The sequence below is a fragment of the Corylus avellana genome, chromosome ca9 (genome assembly GCF_901000735.1).
Source record: "Corylus avellana chromosome ca9, CavTom2PMs-1.0".
Taxonomy (NCBI): Eukaryota; Viridiplantae; Streptophyta; class Magnoliopsida; order Fagales; family Betulaceae; genus Corylus; species Corylus avellana.
The window spans coordinates 9,432,763-9,442,213 of record NC_081549.1 but is presented as its reverse complement, the minus strand read 5'-3'; positions in this window follow the sequence as shown (position 1 = coordinate 9,442,213).

Sequence of the window (9,451 nt, the reverse complement as noted above, 5' to 3'; positions counted from 1 at the left end):
TCAAATCTCAACTCTTATAAACACATGGTTTGATAATTTTCTTGATTGATTCCTCTTATTCAATAACAATGCAATATTTAAAAGAATGGAATACAATCCCGCGTGAAATAAGACTTCCATTTGACTCACGACTCAACAGCCTAATCCGTCGTCAACAAGACCCCTAAAAGAGATTAATCTAATCCCACCCAAATACGGACAAAAATTTCCTCCAAATTTGGTTGGAAGAAGTTCTTCCAATCTCATTTACAAAAATGATATGTATCTCACTTTTTTCTTTTCTTTTCTTTTTAATTGCAAAGACAATTTTGGACGAAATTTTATTAAAAATGCATGTGACAAACGAGTAATGCTACAGGTCTCTCTTGAGTCATTCTAAGAATGATGTAGCTATTAAAATTACCATTCGGTTTGTGATTGATTACTATTAGATTTTGATCAAATGATGATTTTAATAGCCACATCATTCTTGGAGGGACTTAAGAGAGACACAAGATAGACTTTTATAATTACTCGTGAGAAACACATGTTATTTAAAAAGTATGTGTTTCTCACATGGGTCACATGAAAAATGACATGTCATTTTTATAGACTGTGTTCCTCCAACCCAATTTTAAAGAAAACTCTGTACCCTAAACACAATATAAAAGTTCCATCAACCAACATGCCATATCATATCTAAAATAAAAAAGAATAACAATAACAATAAAAATAATAAAAATAAAAGTTTTTTTTTTTTGTTTTTTTTGGGATTGTGGATATGGAGGAGAAAAAAGAGTTGAAATTATGTTTGGATGATGATTAAGAAAATTAAGGAAAAATTAAAAAAAATATATAATTAAAATATTAAAGGGAGAACTTCAATTACTCCCCCTATACTTTCGCGCTTTTTGCAGACACCCCCCCATTGTTCAAAACATCACTTTGATGTATCCAACTTTCGTTTCCTTTCACTTTGCCCCTTCCGTTAGGATTTTCTGTTAAATCCTAACGGAAAGGGTGGAACAGTACAATCGTGCCCTTATTTTTTATTAAAAAAAATTTTTTTAAAAAAAATTAGGGGTAGAAAGGTCTTTTACTAAATCTACCATTTGATTTAACTGCAAAAGCTAACGGTAGGGAGTATTTAAAAGGAAACGAAAGTTTGATACACCAAAGTGAGAGGTTTTGAACAATGGGAGGGTGTCTGCAAAAAGCGCGAAAGTATAGGGGGGTAAGTGAAGTTTCCCCAATATTAAAATATTAAACAAACAAAATTTACAATTAAAAAAAAAAAAATAGAGATAGTTTTGAATCACCCTTAGGGGTGGCCGAACCACCACCAAGGGGTGGACCAACCACCCCCCAGGTGTCTAAGGGTGGCCGAGTCACCACCAGGGGGTGGATCCGCCACTCCCGAAACTGATGGGGGTGGCTTAACAACAACGATTTTGAGGTGGCTCGGCCACCCCAAAAACTGCTTAGGGATGGCTAAGCCACCCCCAACGGCTATTTAGGGGTAGTCGAGCCACCCCTAGCCCACTCCCAAATTAGACTTGGGGGTGGCCGATCCACCCCAAAGAGTGGATCGGCCACCCCCAGACTCTTAGGAGTGATTTGACCACCACCCTAGTCCAGCCGCCCCTTATATATATATATTTAAAAAAATTTATTAATTGGATTGAAAGTTTTTGAGTTGAAGTTTAAAGAATTGCTAAACATGAATTTAGAAAATAATTGAATTGAGTTGGGAAACATGTGTTTCCCAAACAATTGTTAAAGGCTTAACATAGAAAGAAATAGCAAATAGCAGTAAGGGTTACTGTTTCCCAATTGCAAATCACAAATCCAAAATTGTTTGAATTGTTGAATGGTAGCTTCTTGGAATGACAAGGACAAATAGCAGATAGCACTAAGGGTTACTGTTTCCCAATTGCAAATGGTGTCATAATGTTTTTTTTTTTTTTTTTTAGTTGTGTTATAGTGTTTTAAATATAGTAAATATAATACATACTTAGAGATAAAGTATGGTAAGACTTCTTAAAAAAAAAAAAAAAAAAGAAAGAAAAGAAAAAGAAAAGAAAAGAAAAGGTTTGAGTGTTAAAGTTGGCGTTTCAAACTTAAAGTCCCATCCCATATTCCCATACTCCCATGTGTAAATCAAGGCTAAGCTTTCAAGTCTATTAAAAGTCTCAGACGTGTCCCATTTGTGGGTTTTGAATTAGTTAAACTAGCGTTTTGGTAAAAGCTCAAACGATGCGTTTTTGTTAAAAATAAAATACATACATGTTCATCTACAACCTCTATCTTCTTCAAGTTGGTGTTCTGGTTTGACCTAATCAAGAAACTGGCTGAAACAGTAACAAAACATAAGTGTGACTCTTGAAGCCCGGTCCTCTTGAAAAAAATATGCCCCCTAATGAGTGTTTGAGGGTGGGCAATTAGGACTTCCTTAAAAATTCTTCCACGGGTGAGGAGAATTTTTGGGAGGTGAAGAGGGGGCACTTGATCCCTCTCGACTCCCTCCCTCTGCCCCCTGTCAGGAGCCAGACTATGAGAATTATTGAAGATGTTGAATCATCTCCATAACCACAACCTTTCAAAAGACCCAACATCATAGATCGTCAATTTGAAAAATTCCTAACAAAGGTGACAAATAATGTGGTTGCAAAGTTCTAAGTGTTAGTATTTTTATTGGCTTAACTCGATTCCAAAATGTAGAGGCTACTGTCTATGGGCTTAAACACTAATATATAATGCTCAAAACCCAATCTCCACCGTTCACAATGAGGATTCATGTGTCATGAACATTTCTACAAAGTTTCAGCTCAATCGGACCACAAACGCTCATCGATCGAACCTGTTGATCATGGTCAGATAGCATTTCTAAAATGTAGTTTTCCACCATTGCAGCCCTGTTCGGACAGGCCCTCTCCCTGTCAGCAATTCCAGAAACATGCAATCTCATCCTACCAAGGCTGTCCAAACAGCAAGACAGCCTACCCGGACAGCAGTTCCAGAAACATGTTTTTTCTTCCTCCGCAAGGCCCTGTCCGAACATGCCATTAACCTATCCGGACACCCCGATAGTATTATGCCCAAATACATGTTTTTAGTGGGCCCAAGTCTAGGATTTTGTAGATGTTATAAATACATCTTTATAAAAGAGAAATGCACGAATTCTGCATCTAGAGTTCGGTAGTTTGTGTTAAGAGAGCGTTTAAGATATTGAGCGTGAGGTTAGTCTCTCTTAGAGTAAAAGGTTGTGCCTTCATCACAGATCGTATACAATTGAAGTCAACCGGAGTTCCGGTGAAGGTAGATCACGTAGAAGGATTGAGCCAGATGTTCTGGAAATGACTACTACGGTAGAAGTCAAGTGGGTCGCTTGCCTTATGCAAGAAGTGTCAACTTCAAAGGTTTTGTAAGTGTGAACTTCTTGTAATCCTTATTCTTTTATAGTGGAGTGATTTATTGGGTTTTGCTACCACTGAGAGATTTTACATTTAGAGGGTTCTTTAAATGGTTTCATTTTCGTAACCAAATATCTGTGTTATTTAATATTCATTACATATCTGTATTTGGTTGATTATTATCTGTTAGGTCAGATCTATTTCAACATAGTATTTTGTGAAACACCTACACAATCAGAATATGTGTTAATTGGACTCAATTAGGGTTTTTCAGTAACCATTGGCTCTAATGAACATGTACTCTCTCTACTACTTCCTCTTCGAAATCTAGCAGATAACTTTTTCTACTCTCTTTTCTATTCCCTCTTCAAAATCCAGTAAATACCTTCTCCTACTCTCTCTTTTACCCCCTCTCCAGAATTCAATAGATTCCTTCTTCTACACTCTATTCTACTCCCTCATCGGAATCTAGTAAATGCCTTATTCTATTCTCTTTTCTACTTACTCTTCGGAATCAAGTAGATACCTTCTTCTACTCTATCTTCTACTCCTTGTTCGGAATTCAACAAATAACTTCTTCTACTCTCTTTTCTACTTCCTCTTCGGAATCCAGTAGATACCTTATTCTACTATTCTACTCCCTCTTCAGAATTAATCAGATACCTTCTTCTATTCTATCTTCTAATTCCTCTTCGAGATCCAGTAGATACCTTATTCTACTCTCTTCCACCCTCACTTTGAAATTCAGCAAATACATTCTTCTACTGACTCTTCTATTTACTCTTCAAAATCCAGCAGATATCTTCTTCTACTCCATCTTTGGAATTCAGCAATACCTCCATCAACTCTCTTTTCTGCTTCCTCTTCGAAATCCAGCAGATACCTTCTCTACTCCCTCTTATGAATCCAGAAGATACCTTCTTCTACTTTGTCTTCTACTTCCTCTTAGGAATTCAGCACATACTTTCTTCTACTCTCTCTTCTACTTCCTCTTTAGAATCTAGTAGATATCTTCTACTACTTTTCTACTTCGTCTTCAAAATTAAGCAGATACCTTTTTCTGCTCTCTCTTCTACTTTCTCTTCGAAATCCAGCAGATTCCGTATTATACTATATCTTCTACATCCTCTTCAAAATCCAGCAAATACCTTCTTCTACTTCTTTTGAAATCAACAAATAACTTCTTCTACTGTCTCTTCTACTTTTGCTTTGAAATGCAACATCTATCTTCTTCTACTCCCTTTTTGGAATTCAACAAATACCTTTATCCACTCTTGTTGTGACAATTACCCCCTAAATTTATAGGCGAATAATTGCTACTTTTTACCCACAAGTGAACAAGATTAAAACGCTAGTATAGTAGGCAAATATGAGATCATTTCCATGAGGATTGTGTAAATTATGCTTAGAAGGATTTTCCTATTTAATTTATTGAATTAAACAAGATGTCACAGATTGAATTGAATAATAAAATAAAAAGGTAATAAAAGATAGAAATAATAATAAGAATGAAGGTTAAGGTTTTGACATCCACAGCTAATCATACTCAATTAAGATAAACAATATGTCAATGCTAACAATTATATCGATATACTTAATGCTTGCCAACCTAATGGCATGTTATCTACTCCTTAAGCTATTGATCTCCCTAAGCAACGAATTAGGCATGGTATCTACTCTAATTCTTTTCTTTCTCAAATGATTTAGCATGGTATCAATTAAGTTGTTCTTCAAGAAAGCATAAATCTATGGAAATCAACAAACACATGAAGCCTAGGGCATGGTATCTACTCCCGATTCTCCATATTGATTAATCCAAGAACTCGTGAGGACATTCTTTTAATTTTTCTCTTCTCAATAGTGGTGACCCCAGTGTTGCCATTATTGACCCTTCATCAGCGCTGTTTTAGACCAAATAGCCTTTTTAATTTTAATTTTTTAATTTTTCATTTCTCAATAGCGGCGACCTCAATGTCGCAACTATTAACATCTCATCAATGGCGACTTTTGGAGTCATCGCTGTTTTAGACCAAAAGGTTTTGGAGTTGCCTTTTTAATTTTTAATTTTTATTTTGCTCTTCTTAATAGCGGCGACCCTAGAGTCGCCGCTATTGACCTCTCATCAGCAGCAACTTTTTGTCCCCGCTATTTGTTTGGTCGCTAATGAGAGTTTTTCTTGTAGTGATTGCAATCAATTTGAACACCTCTGTTAGATTTAAATGTTAAAAGTGAGACAATGACGTTTAAACCCATGACTCTTTTATAAAATTATAAATTTACCCTTAATTTCAAATTAAATTTTTTAAAAAATATTATAAAAAAAAAAGAAAAGAAAATCACAAGGTGACCCACAGTTGGGCCACCTTGTGATCATTTTTTTTTCAAACTTTTTTTCTTCGATTTTTTCAATTTTTTTTAATAAAAAGAAAATTGAAGCATAATTTTGTCTTTTTAAGAGTTTTAACGGCAAAAATTGACGGAGGGGGGGCAAATTGACTGCAATTGAAAGTTCATGGGTCAAAATTGAGAGGTTTTAAAGTTGTGGGGTATGTCTAATCACCTAGTAATTCAGGGAGTTTAAAGTGGAGTTATATATATATATATATATATATATATATATATATATTTTGGATAAAAAACTATAAGTATGGTAGAATGGATTTGGACATGTAACAATTAGTTGCCTAAATCGGTGATAATTTGGATATCACATTATAAGAGAATCCATATAACCCACTTTTTCATTCTGACTTACCATTGTATAGTGGTTCTCCCTCCACATCATGCAGACGAATTCCGGATGAAAAGGTGAGATAGAGCATTATTTCTGTCAGGTTACCTATTCGAGCATGTCGGTCCAACCGATCATAATCACCAACCAAAATATGAGCTGAAATCCTTTTTCCACCTGTTGGTCTTCTTCAGCTTTATTGAGGCACTAATGGTATGTTAGATTTGGGTTTTTAAAAATAACTTGAACCGATTGGGCCTTAGACTCTATGTTGTGAAAAGATCCATTTTTTCATTGTTCATTTTCTTAACTTTCACCATTTCTTTGGAAACTTGTCTAGATTTAAGTTTATAGGGGTATTCTTATTGCATATGATTTTATCCATCAAAGAGCGCCATGGCCTTCATTGATTGCATTCGCTAGTAACTTTCACATTTTTGATCTCCTTCCCGTTTACTGATGAGGTGCTAGTAGTGGTCTGTCTGATTTGAGATTTTCAATTTAGTCTTTATTTGCTTTATGTTTTTAATTTTCTCTGTAATTTCTTTATATATATATATATATATATATATATATATATATATATTTGAGCTGAAATAAAGTAGCCCATACAACAAGCTTTTGACACATGTACACAAATAATAGAGGTATACGTAGTTGCATATGATTTTTTTTTTTTTTTTTTTTAAAATATGTTGACTTTTTATTGAATTATTAAAGAGACACCGTAACAAATAGGTTACTCTTATGCATCATACAAAATCTCAAATATCTTTTGTTATTAACGGTGAGAAATGTTAGGTGCTCTCTTGGTATTTTTTTAGTATTTTTATAATTTTAGGTGAATATTATTTTATAAAAAATAAGTGAAAAATAAGGGCCAATTTTTCTTTTTTTTTTTTTACTTTTCTAAAAAATAAGGGAAAAATTTACTTTACCCCCTTGAAGTTTTAGGGGTTTTTCAATTTGAACCCCAAAGTTTAAAAATTAGCAATGTACCCCCATTGTTTCAAAAATTTTCAATTTAAACCTTCCGTACTAATTTCCGTCAAATTGGACGGAAATTCATAAAATTACGTAATTACCCTTAGGCTTTTTTAAAAAAATTTCCGTCCAATTTAATGGAAATTAGTAACAGAAGGTTTAAATTGAAAAATTTTGAAACATTAGGGGGTACATTGCCAATTTTTAAACTTTGAGGTTCAAATTGAAAAATTCTTGAAACTTCAGGGGGATAAAGTAGATTTTTCCCAAAAAATAATATATAATTAGGATTAAGAAGACATCAAGAGAACACAAAAAAAGAACGACCTAGAATTCCCAACAACAATAGCCAGGTTTTATGCTAAATTCTCAACAACACCAATATATGAATTTTTTGAAAATTGAATTTAATACTTATTTTAGTTAACCCAAGTACCTAACTCTCTAATGAGCAAGATGAAGATAATGTTAATGAAGCCCGCTCCAGCTGTCCATGATCTTTCCTTAAACAATAATCCAATGAACAAAGATGAAGACAACTTCTTAATAAAAATAAATAAATAAAAAATTTAAAAAAAAAGATGAAGACAACTCATGAAATCGTGATACACTTGCCTTGAGCATAGTATCTAATAATCAATATTCTCACATATTTTCAATATTTGCAGCACGAATCTCATGTAAATACTCAAACATATAGAAGAAAACTTTATTTTGTGTATGTAGAGAGACTATTACTCTCAACCCTAATTTTCACATCATGACTTAATAAAGTCTAATGGGCCAACTTCACTTATATATAGGGTGAAAGTAAAGGACTTTCTCTTGTGTCTACAAAATTTGGCTCATCCCATTATAGGCATAAAACTAAACAAATAACTATGCTAGTCCACACAATAGAAATAAATACAATAGTATCTTGAGACAACAGTTGTGTGAATAGTTGTTCTTTTCTCACTGATTTTCTCCTTAGCTATAGGAGCAAATAATGCTATACATCATTTCCTGTTTACCCTTATTTCTCAAAGCTTATGTAATGTGGTATTCGGTAACATTAGATGCATGGAAAATATAAGAAAGTCCACATATCCCTCTCAAACTATTATTCAATTGATAATGTCTCATAAACCTTTTTTTTTTTTTTTTTTTTTGGGAAACTTCACTTTGACCCCCTGAATTTTCACCCGATTTTTCAAACCCCCCATGAACTTCCAAATCTCTAATTTTGGACCCCTAAACTTTCAATTACTCTTAATTAGAACCCTTCCGTTAATTTTAGCCGTTAAAAATACAAAAAAAGACCAAAATGTCCTTGATTTTCATTTTTTTTAAAATAAAAAAACGTTTTGGAAGTTGAAATTTTATACAAAAGTCAGGGGTATAAACGTCATGTAACGTTTAAAATGTGACGAAAGAGTCCACATTGAGTGTAATTGAAAGTTTAAGGGTCCAAAATGAGAGATTTGGAAGTTTAGGGAGGGTTTGTAAAATCGAGTGGAAATTCAGGGGGCCAAAGTGAAAAATATGAGAAAGTCCACATATCCCTCTCAAACTACCATTCAATTGATAATGTCCCCTAAACCTTTTTTTTTTTTTTTTTTTGGGAAACTTCACTTTGACCCCCTGAACTTTCACCCGATTTTACAAACCCTCCATGAACTTCCAAATCTCTCATTTTAGATCCCTGAACTTTCAATTATTCTTAATTAGAACCCTTCCGTTAATTTTAGCTGTTAAAAATACAAAAAAAAAAAAAAAAAAAGACCAAAATGTCATTGATTTTCATTTTTTTAAAAAAAATAAAAAAACGTTTTGGAAGTTGAAATTTTATACAAAGTCAGGGGTATAAACGTCATGTAACGTTTAAAATTTGACGGAATAGTCCACATTGAGAGTAATTGAAAGTTTAAGGGTCCAAAACGAAAGATTTGGAAGTTCAGGGAGGGTTTGTAAAATCGAATGGAAGTTCAGGGGGCAAAAGTAAAATTTCTCCCTTTTTTTTTTTTTTTTTTGTCACTTACTTCTCATTCTGTTAATAATTATTGTTTGATAGGCTTATTTCTTAATTGCTATATTTTTATTTATGTAGATGAACTTTGTTGGACTGTAATATTATTTTTTGACTAGATAGGCGCTAAAAAGTTAAATTATCTTTAGGAAAAACATCACTTAACCCCCCTGAATTGTCATCACTTTTACAACGTCATCCCTAAAGTTTAATTTCTTTCAATTTAGTGTATTCATCTTTCACTTGTTTGCAATCTGACCCTCCATTAACTTTTCCCAAAATACCCCCATTTGTTTTAGGAAAAAAAAAAAAAAACTGAAAAGATTAAGGGGATGC